This window comes from Erpetoichthys calabaricus, chromosome 16 (genome assembly GCF_900747795.2).
Source record: "Erpetoichthys calabaricus chromosome 16, fErpCal1.3, whole genome shotgun sequence".
Lineage (NCBI taxonomy): Eukaryota > Metazoa > Chordata > Cladistia > Polypteriformes > Polypteridae > Erpetoichthys > Erpetoichthys calabaricus.
This window is the reverse complement of record NC_041409.2, coordinates 96,471,326-96,483,730: the sequence shown is the minus strand read 5'-3', so window position 1 is coordinate 96,483,730 and position 12,405 is coordinate 96,471,326.

The window sequence follows — 12,405 nt, the reverse complement described above, 5'->3', positions numbered from 1 at the left end:
TGCAGGATTAGATGGATAGATAGATAGATAGATAGATAGATAGATAGATAGATAGATAGATAGATAGATAGATAGATAGATAGAACTTGATTTGTCCCAAGGGGGAAATTTTGCTTTACAAAAGCTCTTTAAATAAATAAATACATAAAAGATAGATACATAAGGGTGGCACGATGGCGCAGTGGGTAGCACTGCTGCCTCGCAGTTAGGAGACCCAGGTTTGCTTTCTGGGTCCTCCCTGCATGGAGTCTGCATGTTCTCCCCGTGTCTGCGTGGGTTTCCTCCCACAGTCCAAAGACATGCAGGGTAGGTGCATTGGCGATCCTAAATTGTCCCTAGTGTGTGCTTGGTGTGTGGGTGTGTGTGCCCTGCAGTGGAATGGCGCCCTGCCCGGGGTTTGTTTCCTGCCTTGCTCCAGCAGACCACCGTGATTCTGTAGTTAGGCTATAGCGGGTTGGATAATGGATGGATAGATACATAAGTAAGTAAATAAATAAATATACATACATACATACATACACACGCTTTGGTCTGAACACATGCCAGAATGACTATAAAGCAAGAAAATTTAAATGAAAGAAAATGTCGGCCTGTCTGTCACAGTCACAGTGAGGTGCTATACAAGCGTATTGCTGTTGGTATAAAGGAGCCCCCAGCTGCATTTCTTGACACACATCTGTATAATTCAGAGTCAGTGTGTCAGAGAGTGAATATGCAGCATGGTTCATAATGACACTCAATTTTGTTTTAATTCTCTCCTCCGCTACTACCTCTTGGGGTCCAGAGTGTTAAAATACCAAAAAAATAAGCATAATAAAATTGAGGTTAAAATCACGATAGGAATCTTTCCATTCATGTAAAACAAACATGCCTCTGACAGACACAGCCAACGCTTTACTGGTCTCGGGTCCCTGCTCTGTGCCGAGCGTCGATCCTCCATCTCCCGCTGCCACTCCCCAGCTTTACGCGTGAGCCCTCCAGAAGTGGTCGGTCACTCCTGCACCCCACAAATTCCCAGTCCCCCCCCCCCTCCCCATCTTGTGTGGCGGCCTCCTGTTCCTCCCCTGAGACTCTTCACCCTGGCTGCCAGCCTTCCTCTACTCCTACTCGCTCTGGCTCTTCTTCCAGTCCTGCCTTCTATCTAAAGTCCCTTTTACCTTCGGCTTTCCTTCCTTTCTGTTTCCCCCTCTCCTGGCTCTCTATTTGGGCTCCCATTTCTACTCAACGAGGCAATGAGAGTCAATGGGGAACAGCAGAACTGACTTCATGGGTGCGCAGCAGACAATCAACTCATGGCCCCCCACTGAACTCCCTGTGACCACTCAGTGGAGTGCCGTACCCATAAGCCTAAGTCTAGCCGCACCACTTACACCTATTTATTTAAAATATCACAATTACCTTGGACCTCACCATACCACAGTCTGCAGCTCACCACTACAAAATCAAACAAGACAAGTTTGATGTCCCCTCTGAATAGACGTTGGGCAGTGTGACGCTGGCTTTAACTCTCGTGGCTTTCCTTGCTTCAATGAACCCCACCTCTCCTCCGCGCTCCATTATCTGTATATTTTACTAATTGAATAGAGACTGTAAGTACATTAACCTGCACTTTATAAAAATATATCTGAATGTCGTATAATGTATTTTTCTCTTGCCTTTGAAAATCTGCGTAAAGATTGTGAAGCTGCCTTCTAAAAATGAATAAAATGGATTGAACTGAATTTGGTTGAGTAAAATAATTACCTTTGTTATATTTAAACTCTTGTGTTAGGTTAAGACAGTGGTGAGGTGCCACCATAAGAATCGAGTGGTTCCCCAGAAGCACTTGTTAATGAATTAAGCCAGTGTTTCCCTTCTTTTTTCATATGGTTGCTACTGGTACCTAAGACTGTGTTTGTCAGCATGTCCCAAGAGGGCAACATGGAAAAAAAAATTAAAGCAAGATTCGAAAGATAACATGTCTGTTATTATGGCCTATTGGCGGCTGGGGGTTGCATTATAATTCTGCTGTAGGCTATTAATTTGCATTTTACTTCGGAAATCATAACGTTTCACTTCTTAATGATTCAGCAAAATTCACTTTATTGACTCTGGCTTGCAAGCAGGACAGACACCAAAGCCCTTAACCAACCAGTGAGGCTGAGGTGCTGCTGCTTGCCCACCTCTGTTTGTGTCGGTTCTGTCACACGGCTCTCCCGTCATACAGTGAGGAACATAAGTATTTGAACACCCTGCGATTTTGCAAGTTCTCCCACTTAGAAATCATGGAGGGGTCTGAAATTCACATTGTAGGTGTCATTCCCACTGTGAGAGACAGAATGTAAAAAAAAATTCAGGAAATCCCATTGTATGATTTGTACAGAATTTATTTGTATTGCACTGCTGCACATAAGTATTTGAACACCTGGCAATCAGCAAGAACTCTGGCTCTCAAAGACCTGTTACTCTGCCTTTAAGAAGTCCACCTCTACTCTACTTAGTAATCTTAATTAGTAGCACCTGTCCGAGCTCTTTAAAGACTCCTGTCCACCCCACAGTCAGTCAGACTCCAACTACTACCATGGGCAAGACCACAGAGCTGTCAAAAGACACCAGAGACAAAATTGTGGACCTCCACAAGGCTGGAAAGGGCTACGGGGCAATTGCCAAGCAGCTTGGTGAAAATAGATCAACTGTTGGAGCAATTGTCAGAAAATGGAAGAGGCTAAAGACGACTGTCAGTCTCCCTCGGACTGGGGCTCCATGCAAGATCTCACCTCGTGGGGTATCACAGATGATAAGAAAGGTGAGGAATCAGCCCAGAACTACACGGGAGGAGCTGGTCAATGACATGAAGAGAGCTGGGGCCACAGTTTCAAAGGTCACTGTCGGTAGAACACTATGCCGTCATGGTTTCAAATCACGCATTGCACGGAAGGTTCCCCTGCTCAAGTCATCACATGTCTAGGCCCGTCTGAAGTTTGCCAATGACCATCTGGATGATGCAGAGGAGGCATGGGAGGAGGTCATGTGGTCAGATGAGACCAAAATAGAACTTTTTGGTCTAAACTTCACTCGCCGTGTTTGGAGGAAAAAAGAAGGAGGAGTTGCATCCCAAGAACACCATCCCTACTGTGAAGCATAGGGGTGGAAACATCATGCTTTGGGGGTGCTTTTCTGCGAAGGGGACAGGACGACTGCACTGTATTAAGCAGAGGATGAATGGGGCCATGTATTGTGAGATTTTGAGCAACAACCTCCTTCCCTCAGTCAGAGCACTGAAGATGGGTCGTGGCTGGGTCTTCCAACATGACAATGACCCGAAGCACACAGCCAGGATAACCAAGGAGTGGCTCCGTAAGAAGCATATCAAGGTTCTGGAGTGACCTAGCCAGTCTCCAGACCTAAATCCAATCGAAAATCTTTGGAGGGAGCTGAAACTCCGTGTTGCTCAGCGCCAGCCCCAGAACCTGACAGATCTAGAGGAGATCTGTGTGGAGGAGTGGGCCAAAATCCCTGTTGCAGTGTGTGCAAACCTGATCAAGAACTACGGGAAACGTTTGACCTCTGTAATTGCAAACAAAGGCTTCTGTACCAAATATTAACACTGATTTTCTCAGGTGTTCAAATACTTATGTGCAGCAGTGCAATACAAATAAATTCTGTACAAATCATACAATGGGATTTCCTGAATTTTTTTTTTTACATTCTGTCACAATGGGAATGCACCTACAATGGGAATTTCATGATTTCTAAGTGGGAGAACTTGCAAAATCGCAGGGTGTTCAAATACTTATGTTCCTCACTGTACGTGGGAATTTATACAGAAGATGCTCCATCAAAGGTTGGTTCAGTGAAAGGATTTGAATCTTAAGTGAAGAAAGAAAACAGCATGTGGATGGGTTGATGAACACTCGAGTACTTCAAAGAAGGGTTGGGATGCCAACCAGGCCACCCTGTTTAATCCAAAATTAATTACACCTAAAGAAAACAGGCACTCAATGACACAACAGGGGTGCGTAATAAAAGGCAGCCAACTCGGCTTTTTAGGATTTGAGTACTCATTTGAGTACGTCTTGCTTCATTTTAGTGTTTCCTTCTAATTAAAATGACAGGACCACGTCACACACAAGAACCTCTTAGCTTAGTAAGAGATTAATATAATCAGTTTGGAAATTTATAGAACCTTAGGCTCAATTTGAAAGTGATGTTTGTAATCAAGGAAAGAAAAATATGACATCACAGTCTCAGTTAAAATAATAAATCAAACGGTGCTTATATTAGATGAATCCAAATATACCTATGTAGAGTGTCCTCCATAATATTTGATCACCGTGTATAGAAAGTGTTGTCATTTCTGCATGCAGTGACCGAAATGTCTGCAAATCCCCTTAAATGAAAGTCTGCAACGTGCAGTTTTATCATATCTGAATTGTTTGATTTGTAATTTTAAACTTTAGAGCAGAGTGGGAAATCAAGGAAAAATGTCTCTTTGCCCCAAACAATATGTTCATTCTTATTTTGACCCTTGGAATATTGCACATAAAGAGAAAAAGTAAATAAATAAATCAAGAAATGCTGAATTTAAACAATAAAGCTACTCAAAGAACACCTGTACAATAGAAATAGCCAAGTGCAGACAGGAAAAGATAAAAATGATACCTACGTAATTACAGACAGAAGACACACACACACCTTCCTTTAACCCCACAATAAACAGACCCCAAGGTCCTTTTTAAGCAAGACTTGTCATCTCGGTGTATTTTGAACGGTCCAAGCCAACTGAGTAATCCACGGTTAATTCCTGTTAAATTGATAATGAAAACAACTGGTGCTCTCTCTCTTTGAAATACTGTATAATAGACTGTTCTCACCGGTTAAGTCCTGTCTTTGAAGCAGTTGTAATGGTGGGTGTAACCATTCAGGGGAAACTGGGTAACAGACAACTCGGCAAAAAGACAACTCAGCGACAAATAACTCAGCGAAAACACAAGTGAGCGACAGACATCTCGGCGAAAAGACAAGTGGGCGACAGACAACTTAACGAAAAGAGAACTCGGCCAAAAGAAAACTCGGCCAAAAGACAACTCGGCGACATCCTTTACCAGTTAGGTAGTAGTTAGGTTCAAAGAGATTTTTTAATGATATTTAAATGACAGCGTAGGGCGCCAGAAAATCCACAGAATCACCTGCTTTATGAGAGTCCCAATACGTTGAGAGTAAAGATACTCCTTAAGCAGTACTTGCAGGTCACCTTTTGTATTCTAAATATCGTTGTCTTATGATTACAATCAATACAATTTATATAAAGGATTAGCACTTTTGGTTGCAGAAGATAATGCAAGATAGAGTTTGTTTCATCTGCAGAATAAAGTTTGTTCGTCAATTATATAAATTTATTTTCAACATTTTAAATCACGTTGGCATCTTTATATATAATCTTCATTTGGATCTTGATCTTTGTTTGTCCGCAAAAAATTTACATGCTGTCATTAACCGCTAGATGGCAACACTGAGTCACATCTTTATATATAATCTTCATTTGGATCTTGATCTTTGTTTGTCTGCGAATTCATGTTCCCCTGACACTGCTTTGGTTGTTACTTTTGTTTACAAACACTGTCGATACCACTCTGTGTTTAGATCTGGCATCGACACCGTGCTTTGTGTTTAGATCTGGCGTCGACACCTGCTTCGTTGTCGAGACTGTGGTTTTTTGTGTTTCTATCGACCGTCGTTGGCAGCACTTCGTCCAAATCGAATGTTCACCCACTTCTTGGAGTCGGCAGTCAGAGTATATAAGTCGGACACTTCTGTGATTTTCCATCAGTCGGCGTTTGGAGTTCAAGAAAGAAGCATTGGTTCTTCTTTACTCTTTGGATTGCCACAAAGCAACCTGCAAGATTGGAGAAAGGCTGAGAAGAGATCGTGAGAGGAAATGACAGCGTCGTGAAAACGAGACGGACTGTGAACGGAGAGAAGCAGAAATGCTCCTCCACCACCACATAATTACTATTCGGACAGTGATTCCGAGTTGGCCATTCCTATCAAATCAATGTCCAAGGGTTTTGTTTTGTAATTTTGTTTCCCTTTTAAAAAATCATAATGCTGTGCAACGAAGGGCCCAGTTCACGACTGGCAGCCACGTTTAAACAGGGAGCCCTTCACAGACAACTTTAACACGTGCAACGTACTTGGGCGCACATGGCTAGTTTAAATATAATTAAAAAATCTCTTTGAACTTAACTATTACCTAACTGGTAAAGGAAGTCACCAAGTTGTATTTTGCCAAGTTGTTTCTTCACCGAATTGTCTTTTGCTGAGTTCTCTTTCACCGAGTTGTCTTTTCGCCGGGTTGTCTTTCACCAAGTTGTCTTTTCGCTGAGTTGTCTTTTCACCCAGTTGCCACCGAACCGGGTGTAATGGCGTTAAGCGTCTCTAAACTCAGAAGCAGCAGGTGCCTCCTGCACCTCAGTGTTGCCCTTATGGATTTTGCATTAAATCCATGAGGACAACATTAGGGATTATCCTATCTGTGTAAACTGATATGGATGTTTAAGGATATCATTTCCCTGGTTGAAATATGCATTGGATGAAATAGGCAGATTGTAGATTTACTGTGCACAGAGAATAAAAGTTTGTCATTAATAGTTAAAATGTTTAGTCCTGTAAAAAAGTTAAGTACACTCCAGAAAATGGTTTTCCTTCTTTAAAATATGAGGGTGAATCAAAAAGAAAAGGTGTTTTGAAAATTACGCGGTAACCCCAGTGGATAGGAGTTGATGAAATACAACACGTTCATGATGGCTTATGGGTAGTTTGACATGCACACCATGCCATTCTGCCGTCAATCTTGTTGAAGCCAAAGTCAAAACAACATGGACGCTCTGTCGCGGGATGGCACCATTGTTGAAAAACATGTTGTTATGAGATTTCTTTGGGCAGAGGGAGTGAAACCTACTGAAATTCACTGAAGATAGTTGGCCCACTATGCAAGTAAAAACAGCAGGACTCAATGAAAAGTTTATGAATGGGTAGAAAGGTTTAAAGTGGGAGGTACAGGATCAATCTGGTCGACTATCAACACTGTGCACACATCAACATGGTGAAGACCAACAGATTAGGGGCAGAGGATCAGTACAAGCCAACATCCTTTAGTGAATCATGGCCTGGGCAGCACACCATGATCTTAGGTTCTCAGAGAAGAGCAGCTAGGCTGACTCCAGGTCTACAGGTTGTGCGTTATGACGAAAGATAAAAAGAGCTGAGCTTTTTCAGGTTAAACAAATGGAGACTGTAAGAAAGGAGAGACAAGCAGAAAATGGTTTGGAGATCCACCCTGTATATCGTGACAACAAATACTTCAATGAAAATAGCACCAGAGCAGTTTCTAGAATGGAGTCCAAAACGGGACTGACTAACAAGGTGAGGGGGTTGAACTTTGTAGGCAGTGGGCAGGATGAGGAGGGTCCATGAGGGGGTTTGGCAAAAGTGAGATCAGTAGGAGGACGGGGCCAGGAAGGGAATGTGGGAGCTGGTTGTGCTTTAGCTGTGCTTCGTTTCCGGCAATCTGTAGGAGAGGGAGAAGAGACATTAGTGCACTTCATCAAACCCTGACTCCTCATCTTACCCTCAATTAAGCCCTTAGACTGCCTCCCAAGTAACACCAGCCTTTAGAGCCAAGGGGGCACTAAATGGACCAAACTGAAAATCTGTTAATATTTCACTGAATAAATTAGCCACATTTTCATATTTTTTTTTAAAATTGCATCACCATTATCATAACAAACTGTTCAAAAGATGATCCTATGTTGATACAGCCACAAGAAAAAAAAAAGTCATAGGGTGTCCTTACTTTTTCACATGAAAGTATCTCATAATCAGAGGCTGTAGGGCAGGAGACAATCCTGAGCATCACATCCTTCCATTTCGGGGCGTACTCATGCACAGACGCACACAGGGCCATTTAAAGTGTGAAGTAAGTGACTTGTGACTTTGCTGTTCTTGTATGCCACTGGCTTTGTGGTTTATCTGCTTTATCAGGACGTGTTTTAGGCATCTTGAGAAAGACTTGACTCTTAAAATAACTGGACTAAAAACATGATAAACTAGAAACGAAATATTATTTATAGACTTCATTTTTTCTTTATAGGAGAACAGCACAGAGTTTGGTAAGAGATCAGACGAGCACTGCAGAGTATTTTGGAGACGAACAAAAGCAGAAGCTCATTAACTGCAGAAGGTTTCAATGGTCAACATTTGTAAAAGGGTGGGCCGGTTATTGTCACGTCTGTTACGGAGACAGAGTGCAGAGGCTTTTGTGATTCACGCCAATGAAAAACTTACAGAGGTAAAAATAAATGACATTTGAAAAAGACATATTTTCTTTTACGAAAGGAAAAGCCAAAATAAGATGTGTGTCATGCTGTGATAAAGAGGAAGTAGATCTTTCGTCAACTGGACATTGCAGAACAGAAAACAAATGCATGACATATTAGTAATAGTTTCAGACATGGCAATTCTACTTCATCTAATCCTTATATTTAAACGTCTCCATGTTTTATTTGTTGACCTTTAGACATGGTCAGTAAACTATAAAATAAATTCCACCAAATTCACAGGGGGAAGAGCAAAGTGAAAGAGGATCGAGAATTCATCTCTGTATGCCAGTGCGGTAGAAGAGTCACTGAAGGGGAATTTCAAGGTGTTGATGACATGGCTTCCCCAACAGTTATGCTTACAGTGGTGCATCCAAAAGAAAAAGGCTCATGGAGACCTCCATGAGGCAAATGGAGTTCTTCCAGCGTTTTTTGGGCCAGTAGGCACCATTTTACTGTTTTGACTCACAGAAGTGGCTCTTATAAGACACAGCAGGACTCAGGGGCTCAACGGTCTTTGGTTCCGAGAGCTCACTCTTGCTTGTTGGACCTTAGATCTGCCTCAGTCCTTATAGTTGTTGTATTTTAGCCAGGGGTTCCACATCTGGCTGGAGTTCAAATTCATGTTTTAGGTCTGTTTTTGATTCTTTTATTTATACTAATATTACTTTTCTTGATTATTTGCATTCTTCTTTCTTTTTTATTGTGTATATGTATGTAAACTCCCTGGGTTATGTCCCATGTGTTTTGTGGGTGGTTCCCCCAAGAGGTGGGGCCATCTGCCATTCACTACCAGGATCTGCCCTCCACCCAATAAAACCAAAGGGCATCCCACAGTTCCTGGTGGTTCAATTTGAATGCACTAGGGGTGAGTTTCTGTGTTTTTACTACACTTTGTACTTTTTGTGAATTATTCTATTTTTGCTCTGTTTCTTTGACAATTCTTTAATTTTCTGTATTGAGATTTGTTTGCCTTGGATTGCGTCATGTCTCTGGCAACTCCATTTTGCTTTTGTGCTCTACAGAGCTTCTTGACGTGACAGTGCATTTTTGTGAAAAATAAAAGTTCTGGGGCGGCACGGTGCTCGCAGTTAGGAGACCCAGGTTCGCTTCCCGGGTCCTCCCTGCGTGGAGTTTGCATGTTCTCCCCGTGTCTGCGAGGGTTTCCTCCGGGTACTCCGGTTCCCTCCCACAGTCCAAAGACATGCAGGTTGGGTGGATTGCCGATTCTAAAATTGTCCCTAGTGTGTGCTTGGTGTGTGTGTGTGTGTGTGTGCATGCCCTGTGGTGGGCTGGCACCCTGCCCGGGGTTTGTTTCCTGCCTTGCACCCTGTGTTGGCTGGGATTGGCTCCAACAGACCCCCGTGACCCTGTAGTTAGGATATAGCGGGTTGGATAATGGATGGATGGATAAAAGTTCTGTGTTTGCTCGTTTATCTAGCCAGGTTTGGCAATATATCCCTCTCTAGTAATTATTATTATAACTTCTTTTGTAACTTTTTTCGGATTTACATGTAAATCATGTAAAGTACAGTAAAAAAAAAAATTATGTGGAAGTACAGTAAGTGTTAATTGAGATTTAGTATGCACAGAGAGTTGAGTCAGGAGGTGTACTGGGGCAAATGCTTAGAAATGGATGGGTGGGAAGAAGGAAGGCCAGTGACATTGAGAGGGAGCAGAAGTGAGATGGAGGGGTTTGGTGGGAAAGTGATAGGATTCCTGCAGTGCCTCACCCGTGATCGTGTTTTTCTTTATATTTTTGCTTCCCTTTGATCGTTTACCCTTATCTTGTTTATGTTTTATTCATTTGTTTCCATTTTTCCCCTAGTCCTTTGCTCTTAATGGCATTCTGTGTATGTTAAGAATGAGCCCTGCTATGAATCAACACTCTCAGATGCTGTGGTCATTACGGCTGCAGTTACCCGAGATGTCTATTTAATTTTCCTTCAGTTGTGCCTTAAAGAAAACGGGCTTGTTCTGAAAAGGACAAAGACTGATGGACACAAAAATGAAAGAGCCAAAACAGATACGGCAACAGGTCATATTGGGAGTGTGATAAGAGGTTCATGGCAAAGCGCAATGTTTAAATAAATAATCGAGTCCTGGATCGCGCAGGCTATGAACGGGTGCAGGTGTATGCATGTTGCATGCCAGCGCCAGTCCGAACTTGATCAGGGTGCCCAGCTGATCGCGAGTGGGTCGGTCAGGTGCCACATTCACACCTCGGAGTAGATGGAGGACAGCACCTGCACCCAATCGGAATATATAATAGGATCCTGCATGAAAGAAAGGAGAAGAACTATGAGGATCACATCAATGAACGAAAAAGATAGTGGAGGTTGCAGGAGGAGAAAGAGGCAGGACTGATGAGGAGCTCGTGTGGTAATAAGTGGAGGCAGGTTGACGAGAGTATGCTCCTAAGGAAGTAAGCAGTAGGCCTGGCCTCAGGTGTGGGGCTTGAGAAGGAGAGCTCCTTCAAAATGTAGTAGTGGCCCTGTCATGTCAGTGTCTCCCTTCTGACACCAACGGACTTGGCTGAGGGAGAGGTGCATAGGGGAGTCCTGTGTTCACTGACGGGCAGGCGGTGGGAAACTGAACCTGGGATTTAGTAGAAGACTGCAACTGTCGGCGTGGCATTACCTTAATTTATCGCAACAGGACCTTGCAGAGTGAGGAGAAACCCACCAACATGTGCCGTCTTCCACTAAATCCCAGGTTCGGGTTCCTACCACCTATCTGTCAGCGTCCATAGGACTCCCCGCCAAACCCCACTCAGATTTTAGAGATAGGCACTGGGGTTTGAGACTGTTTTAATAGAGACACATGCCTGGGATTTTAACTTTGTTTTTATTGGCATATTTATTGGATTTTATCCTCCATGTTTTATGGATTATTTATTGAAGATATTTATGCACTGTACTTTTAGGCACTGTTAACTTTGCTTGTCTTTAATAAAAGCACTGAACACTTTGCTGACTGTATGTGTTCTCATCTGGCTGTCTCATCTCAGTTTACGACTATCAACAGTTCCGGGTTCAAGAGAGTCCTAAAAGCAACCTGGGAGAGTAGAGCCAAACCTGGACCATCACACGGAAGTGAGAATATTGCGATACCAAAATCAAAAAATGAGACAAGACAAAATTCTTAATTAAAAGGTTCATAACAAAAGATCAGTACCTTCAGAGCTGGATATTGCAGTCACTATGAGATAAAAGAATTACAATTCATCGTTAGGGTTGTTGATATGGTAGGTGCTGCATATGATTTATGTAAGTATGTAAAAATAAAGCACATCACCATGAGAAGTAGGAAGATATGACTGGCATGACTTGTGTTTGGACTCAGAGAGCTAAATTCAACTTTAGAAATCATGCACCATGGAATGTAATAAATATTTAGCAGAACAAGGAAGAAAGTTTAGATGAATAAAGGGTGGAGTAGGAATGGTCAGATTAAGGGATATTTTGTAAGCAAAGGAAGGAATAAGAAGAGTGAGTTTGTGTAAATGTATCTCGACTTTCAGAAAGTATTTGATAGGTTGGGCATCACACTAAAAGAAGCAGGAGGTCAGGGTGATGTTTGTATTTGTGTGCAGAATTGGCTCAGACACAGGAAGCAGAGGATGATGGTACGAGGTACCTTATCTAACTGGGTAATGTTAAGAGTGGTGTCTGTTATTTTAAATATATATAAATGATTTGGACAGGAATATAAATAACAAGTTGCTTACGTTTGCAGATGATACCAAGATAGATATATTGAAGACAATCAAGAATCTGTTGAATCATCACAGAGGAACTTCAGCAGCATATGGGATTGGGCAGATTTGTCAATGATGAAATTTAACATAAATAAATGTAGAAAGTAAAAATGTGAGGTTTGAGTACACAATGGGAAGTCTGAAAATCGAAAGTATGCCTTATGAGAAGGATTTAGGAGTCGTAGTGGAGTCATCACTCTCCACTGCCAGGCAGTGTTTAGTAACCATTAAGAAGGTTAACAGAATGTGCGGTGATATAGCACCCTGATGTGTGGAGTGCAAGTCCAA